The sequence below is a fragment of the Erigeron canadensis genome, unplaced genomic scaffold (genome assembly GCF_010389155.1).
Source record: "Erigeron canadensis isolate Cc75 unplaced genomic scaffold, C_canadensis_v1 Conyza_canadensis_unscaffolded:39, whole genome shotgun sequence".
Lineage (NCBI taxonomy): Eukaryota > Viridiplantae > Streptophyta > Magnoliopsida > Asterales > Asteraceae > Erigeron > Erigeron canadensis.
This window is the reverse complement of record NW_025215782.1, coordinates 32,501-40,631: the sequence shown is the minus strand read 5'-3', so window position 1 is coordinate 40,631 and position 8,131 is coordinate 32,501.

Genomic DNA, 8,131 nt, shown 5'->3' with positions numbered 1-8,131 from the left:
CCTAGTTCCTTTTGAAAGTAGAAGCAAAATGACCATCTCTCAAGTGCTAGTGGAAGAGATTCGGGTTCCTTCTGTGCCCTCTATTTCTCAATGTGGCAGGTTCTTACACCTCCCTGAATGCTCCTCGGTTTGCAGCTTGCTTTCAAGCCTAGTCGAATGGGGTGGTAAAAAACAGTTCCGTGGCTTTCCGATAGGAATTAGGCTTTCTCCGCCTTAAAGAGAGGAAATTCTTTGTAGGGAGAATATATGCGGGGGTAGAAAGAATGGTTGGAGGGGTGGACCTGTCCGCTGTAGAGAGGTCTTCTTTGCAAGGCGAAGTGTTTTCGGCGATGCTAGTTCATGTAGTGGGAGGCAGAAGCAGCTGTAAAAGGGAAGGGCATTAGTCGCCGAGAAAGCTAGTGCGCGTAGATCAAAGCTTAGTGGAGAGACCATACATTGGCCAGTTCCAAGGCCAGGTTATCAACAGGGGAAGAGGCAGTGTGGATGGCAGGTTCGATTACGGAGAAGTAAATAATCAATGATTATGCGGGCAGTAACTAATTACCCAAGCAGAAGGACAATGACACTAGCTAACAACTGAGAGAGTAAAATAGATAGATGAATTACTTGCTAAAGGTGCCAGAAAGAAGTGGAATCAGACTCAGTTTCAGTAGCCGTATTTGATGATGTTTCAAAGTAACTTCAGGAATTTAGCATTGAAGATAAGGACAGAAGAGGTAGCTTTCCGCCACATCTAATCTTAATGCAGCTCGTCCCGATTGTCTGTCCGGTCGTAACTAAGATAGATCGATTAATCTCCGAGAAGTCCTAAAGCAGAAGTCATCTATTGAGGACAGGACTAGGCAGACGGAGCTTGAATAGCTTACTGAATTAGCTCAGTAAGGCCTACTCTCTGAGTCTATAGGAGTTCAGTCGGTAAGATCAGGGCAGATATCCCCCCCTAAATCCAGTTAGTTGGAAATCTTATTTAGGGTAAATGGTTTAGCTCAACCATAATCAGAGGAACGAGCCACTATCGATTAGACAAGAACTGGCCTTTCTTTTGTTAAGAATAAGACAGCCGGCGCAAAAGCAACATACAGGAATCATAGAAGCTCAAGCCCTCAACTCGACCTGAGAAAACTGCAGCGGTTAGGCATCCTCTCATTGAGGAGGTCTTAGATAGAAGATGAGCGTCTCTTATAGTGTGGGAGTATAACAGTAGCAGCAGTTATTGCCCCATACCATGAGCATTGGCGTGAGCAGCTAAGCTAAGGTCGGAAAGGAAGAATGGGTGGGCTTACAGGCTACCTATTTCCTCAGCCGATAAGAGAATTGTCTTCAGCACAGATCAAGGCTTGTCGAAGATCAGTAAAGTCCTCTATCGCCGGACTAGACTATATTTCGAAGATTGAGGAGTGGCAACTCTGAATCAATTCCAGAACCTACTCCCGGGTAGTCTTTGACTACCTCTTTCCCCCGGCCCGGCTGGCTCTCCTACCTGGGATCCCTTCTCCTTGGAGAACTGCCACTCAAGACTGTTGGATCACTCATCAATGTCATAAGCTTAAAATGATGGCTTTTGGGAAGCCGATGCTAATGAGACCGAGAGTAACGAAGTAGCTCGACCATAAGGGAGAGGAAAAGAGTGAATCTAAAAAAGATAGTCCGACTTGCATGTGTTAAGCATATAGCTTTCTCTTCTCTCGAGTTCACTCCTTCCCTATCATGGAAGTTAGCTCAAAACAACTCTTCTTTCTAGCTTGGTAATCCCTCGCTTTATTTACTTTTTTGAATGCAGTTCGGGATCGAACGAGGTTCTTACAAAGAAAGGCTATTCATCTTCCCTTATGGGCTTATGGATCTAGTGGATCGTCCCAGTCAACTACTACTTATACTAATTCTACTAACTACTTAGTTATCGTCAGCTGCAGATCTGGCTTGGCTCGATAGGCTATTGAATAGGATGGAGGAAGGCTTGTCCCTAGCTTCTGAAACAAGAGAACGGACCGACTAACTAATCCACTCCTACTAACAGGAAGTGTAAGGGCAGACCTCGTCCTACTTTCACTCTACTCTTTCCATTTCAATGCTAGCTCGATTGCAGCTAGATTGCTCAGTAGGGACTACTAATGGACTATCAGAAACGAAGTGGGGGATTGGACGACGGACGGGACAACTAGCTATTGGGGACGGAGGACAAAGAGAACTCTTCAACGAAAATAAATCTTAAATTAAATAATAATAATATCGTTCAGTAGGAAATTTTTTTTAATTCATTAAATAAAAGATAGATCGTTCAGTAGGCTAATCTTCAAAGTTTATCGATTGAGACAGCGGCAGGCCAAAGAGCTCTACAGTAGTGCCTTGCGAGATCGTAGCTCGTTCACCTAAGATGGAAAAGCACTTGGTTGAAAGCCTAGCAACGAGAAAAAAGAGTCCCATGCATCCTTTAGTCAACAACCATTAGTAAAGATAGGATCAGACCAAGTGCGAGATGGATCAAAATAACGTATAGAAAGGATTTGCAACAGAGAGCCTCAACAGCATCCCTTAAACCCGCTTTTTGCTAGTAAATTGCATTTAAAGTTCCCGCACAGTTGATCCAGCAAAAAGAGAATCTAGTCTCCGTGAGTCTATACCAAATTACACTTTCTTTAAATACTTTTTATAGGTTATAAGGAAGCCTAATTTCCTAGGAAGCGAAGCGTGAGGAAAAGAACAGAGAATAAAGGAGAAAAGGAGGATGGAAGGGGACGTGTAAGCATGAAGGCGGATACTCTCAGGTCAATCTGGTAGTGAATAGGGCAGCAGTTGGAGAGGAGAATCTTTCTATAGATAGAAGCAAGCGGGTACAAGATCGAAAATTTTCACAATGGAATGGAAATGATGATTCAAAGGGGCTTTGTAAGCCTTTCAAGCACCCTTGCTGGTCAGATGTTTCTGTATACCACTTTCTTGATTCAAGGTATGCCAATTCTTGATTCCACTCCGCTTTCAAGCAAGATTTGGTGAGTGTTCAGTGTGCTTTAGTAAGAGTATGAAGGCTCTAGTGGGCTTACTCTTTTACCTGTCCACGCAAGCAAATGTTTTTGAAAAGCGCTATAAATCGTGGTCAACATTTTTCCAGTGCTTCAGCGGGGGTTGACGGGATACTGAAACTCATGTCGTATAGCCGCAGCGAAACAAAAATTATCGTAGAAAAGAGAAAAGTGGTTTCTTTATTCGTGTATAATGGAAAAAGGGTGCTTAGGATCGGGACACTGGTGATAGGGCAAAAATAGGGGGAAGAACAAAAGTAAAATCTATGGTGTCTCTAAAAAGGCGTCTCAGTACAGTATTCACAATGGCGTTTTCAACTATTTTAGCTATTTTGATCGAGCTAAAGCTCTATAGATGGTATTTTCTATTTTCTAATTATTTAGTGTGCGAGTTGAGGTTAGAAATACATGAGGATCTCCTGTTATTACTTGTTATTTTTGGTTTCGTATCATGGATCTTGGTTCGCACTTTCATGTATACTATCAATAAAAAAAATCTTGGGTACCTAAGATTGATAAAGCTTTTTCCATTTCGACGTGGATTTGTTTTTTTCTTTGTATTTCACGGAGTTCGCGCAAATCGTGGAATGCACTCACAACCCGAAGATCTAGAATTGCGCTTAGGCCCCTAGAAAGGGGGGCGTCTCTTCCTAGTCTAAACGACCTTCCGCCGTAGTCTATGAACAAGGGATTCAAATTCCAGAAAATAATTTGATCACCGTTGAGCTTAAACAGAACGAAATGGCTTCTCTAATAAATAAACTTCCTAAGGAAGAACTAAAAGACGTAATTCATGAGGACTCCATTCGAAAGCCACTAAACGCATTCACCGCGGAGCAGCAAGCACTATTGAGGGATCTAGCGATTAACCACTTTTCACTAAAAAATCAAATAATCGCTAGAATGAAAGATCTTTATCCGGCGATGCGTGGGAGTTCACTCAAATAATTAGGGAGAAATTATTCGAAGGACGGCAAAAAGATCGGGAGTCTTCTTGGAAGATCTCAAAGGATGCTTTCCGCGTTAAACAAACAAAGGAAATCCGCGAGTTGCGCGAAACGGTTCCGATCTAATATTCACTATTGGGACTGGAAATAAAGAGACCCCTTCACTCAAAAAAGATGGAATAGAGCATCTGAGATATGGAAGGTACTGGAATAGATCGGATTGGGCGGGTTGGGTAGGCAAATTATCGCCGAAAGGTGGAGAGGGGTGCCGAGATCCTGGGCAGCGGGGTCTTCCCATCATGAGACTAAAGGTAAGTCGCATAGAGCTATTGGTTCGAATCCAATTCATGATTCCGGTTAGGTCTTTGTTTGTGAAAAATCTTTCCCTGACTTGATTGATGCAACTTGTAATAGATTTTATTGGAAGATGTTGAGGAACGAAGACAGTGGTTTGAGTAACTAGCTTCTAAGGTTAGTGAGGTTCCTGTTATGGTGACTTTCACTATAGTGGGAAGAAGACAGTTGGGAGCGAGCAGAGCGAGAGCAAAGCAAGTTCCAGTGGTGGGTTGTCTTCCTGGTCCTATTTCAATCTTTTTCATGGTATGGAACTCACTTCATACCTGCAACAGAGGAAAAGCTGCGGTAATGCTTTCTCTCCGGCCTTTGCTAAAAACGTTGGAAGGAATCTGTGCGAAGGCTTTCTGTGGGTAAGGCAAAGGTAGATGTAATATTGCGATATGTGTCTTACCTTGGTAATTCCTTTTTTACCTAGTGGGTCTAACTTTATGTCTAAGGAAGAGGAGAATCGCCACGTAAGCCTTTTCTCGAAAAAGGCCTTTCTTTTAGGATAGATCTTTCTTATTTATACAATAAAAAGAGGAAAAAGATCTTGATTTGCGGTGCCCCGACAGAGAAGAGGCCTTTCAAATCATGGCTGAAGTCCCCACGAAGGGATATATCACAGAAGTTGGTTTTATTTTACTTGAAAAGCACGGGAAAGCAGACAGTTTGCCCTTCCTTATGAAAAGAAAAATAGAGGATAGGATTCCTTGTAGGCTACTTCTTTACTATCAGAAAAAGATTCATTGTTTAAGGATGCAGCTTATTTGCTCCATCCTCTTTTTCTCTTGTCCCTTATCTTCTTATCTTATCTGATTGACTTTCCGCTCTTCTGAGTGGGAGTGTGTGTTGTGCCAGAAGGCTTGCGTATAGTATATATAGAAAGATTCGGAAAAGAGTTCTCGAGGATGCATCCCCATCTCCTCGTTCAAAGCAGCGTGGTAGATCAACACGCTTATCTTATATAAGAAATAAAATAAGCAGGGGAGCCTAGAAGCTCAAAGAGAGTCTGAGAAGCTTAGGCAAAAGCATACGCTTCATACGGGCTTTAGTTCCTTTTCTATATCCTTTTCTCAGAATATGCATTTTGTTATTCTTCTTGTGAGACAAAAGTGCTTCTAGTGCATAAGCTTGAGGAAGTTCAAGGCCAGACCGACTACTCCAAGAGCACTCATCCATAAACCAGTTACCGGTAAAAATAACATAAAGAAATGTAACCAACGTTTATTGGAAAAAGCAACCCCGGGACCAAAAGCGATTAGCAGTGACCATTGAATAAGTTTCTTCAGCTTGAGTTGGGTTAAAAGCACAGAATGTATTTGCGCCATCACCATCTTCAAATAAAGTATTTTATACGGTAGCACCCTGAATAGCGCATGGCAAAGCTGCGCCCATCACCTTTCTTTTCTACGCTTTCTTCTATTACGAAATGGAGAGTGAAGTTATAGTCCTGCTACTTTTAAAGCATCTCAAGCCAGCATAAAAAGTGTTTCCATCAGGGCTTTAGGCAAGCTAGCTAGTCAGTGAGCCAGAGAGGAGAATAAGAGGTTAGCAACGTACGAACGTTTTCCAAGTGAGCCACGGGAGTGACGGTTTTGCGAACTAGCCCGGAAAAGAAGCAAGCCTTTATGCGGATTCTGCACAGAGAAAGAAGAAGGAGTTGTGCCATCTCAGTGTTTTTGCCTTTTTCCCGGAATCGATTAGACTCGATGCCAATAAGAGAACAGGGCAAAGAACTTCACTTCTAAGCTGGGTTGTGCAAGTGAGCGCCTTTGTTGATCCGCTTAAAGAGTTCTTTCCTGGAATAAATTATTCTCAGCTTCTAGTCAACGGTTCTGCCACACCTGAATCAGACGATGTCTCCTAAGCCTTTCAGTCCATTATCGTTGAACAAGAGTGAGCAGAGATGGCGGTCTCACTGGTTTCCTTCCCAAGTCCTGTAAGAGGGAAGACTGATATAGATGCTTTTCCCGCTGGAGTACGAAGTGGCTGTGGAAGCTTTTACTCGCCATCTAAGCGATTGATCGAATTTGTATTCCGGAGAGGTCCTAGCTTTATGATATTGTCTTAAATGAATAAGCTATCCTTCTTAACCAGCCTTTAATTGCCAAAGAACCTCAGCTGCTAGTTTGAGCTACTGATACCGGAACCGGTCTCTCTCTGGATCTAAACCAGAATCAGGTTAGTCAAAGGCAATCAAAACGAGTTACACATGCTGTCAATCTTGCTTTTATCTGCCCTTCACTTTCATTCTAGCTTTCTGCTCTTCAAGAGGTTCTTAGAGCGAGGAGTTGCCTTTCACAGTGAGATAGCCGACTTACTATGATTTGATGGCATTCTATCTAGAAAGACAAAGAAAGTAGGAAGTAATGAAAGAATGGATTGAAATCTTAATAAAGATGGACCACTGCCGAGGCCTAATCTCTTTCACTGAAGCGCGTAAAAAGTTTCAATTGAGAGTATACTCCGAGGAGAACTTATATCGAATGAGAGATAAGGAGGATGAAACGAAAGGAAAGAGCGGAAAAAGAGCAGACACTGCAAGACCAGATACCAGAGAATCAACCAAAACTGGGAAATCAACTTCTAAGCAGAAGAAAGAAGCAAATGAATAGGAGAGAGAGGGATTCGAACCCTCGATAGTAAACTATACCGGTTTCAAGACCAGGACTTTCAACCACTCAGCCATCTCTCCGAATTCTCTCTTCCCTATGAAAAGTACTAATTAGCCAAGCGTCCATTGTCTAATGGATAGGACAGAGGTCTTCTAAGCCTTTAGTATAGGTTCAAATCCTATTGGACGCAATAGCAAATACTAGAAAGTAAGAAATTTATCAGAGAGGTAATCCCTTCTTTCTTGGAAAAGGTGCTTTTGGTGGGAGTCAAAACCTGTAGTGATGACTATGCTTAACAAGCTCCTTTTAAACTCAAGTACGAAGAGTCGATAGTGCAATTCACCTTGGATTGAATGACTATGGGTATGGGATACGCTCATGACACTCCCATTTTCAGTAGGCAAGGGATTGATCAAGGAGAAGGCAAAGAACATAGGAAGAATCTTTCGTCCTCAGACTCGGTATACCTACTAAGAGTTGAGCAATCGCCTATACCTTCTATGGTCTCCATTCTAAATAGAGACTTGCTATTGGGGCACCTCTCCATCTTATGCATCTGCTGGTACTGCGCCTGAGCTAGTGTGACTGGATCCCGCAATCCCTCTTACAAAGCAGAAATTCCTTCTTTTTTTGTTACTTTCAAACGATTGTCAAATTCATTCATTATTTTTTGGCCATAAATAAAGTCGAGCCCGCCATTCTCATGCATTTCCCTTGAAACCACTACGGTTTTACACCTGAAAGTAGCTACCAATCTTTTACAAACTTCCTCCTGAGAAAGATCCCGCGTGAGATAGTGTTACTGACACATAAGGCTTCAGCGTGCTTTTCGCCAGTAGCTTCTCCTTTCTTTTCGTTTTTATTCTATATAAATACATACACAACGAATATCTATTCATAGAGTGAGCGACCCATGGGGAGGAGGGTAGTGAATTCATTGTCTGAAAGTGGGAGTGAAAGGAGACTGCTTTTGCTTTGAATGCTTACCCAAGCTCTTTGACAGACTCGCGGGGTACCGATTTCCTCCTGCTTCGTGCGTCGGACCGGGCCTGTACATCCCAGATTGTCTACTCCTCTTTTCCAGATTTCCCATACTATTCTATTAGTCGGCCTGTATACCAACAAGAGCAACAACTTTTATTCAAAGAGCCCCAACAGCTTATTTGTGATTTACATACTGCATGGGAACATGTCCGCCTCTAACTCCTCA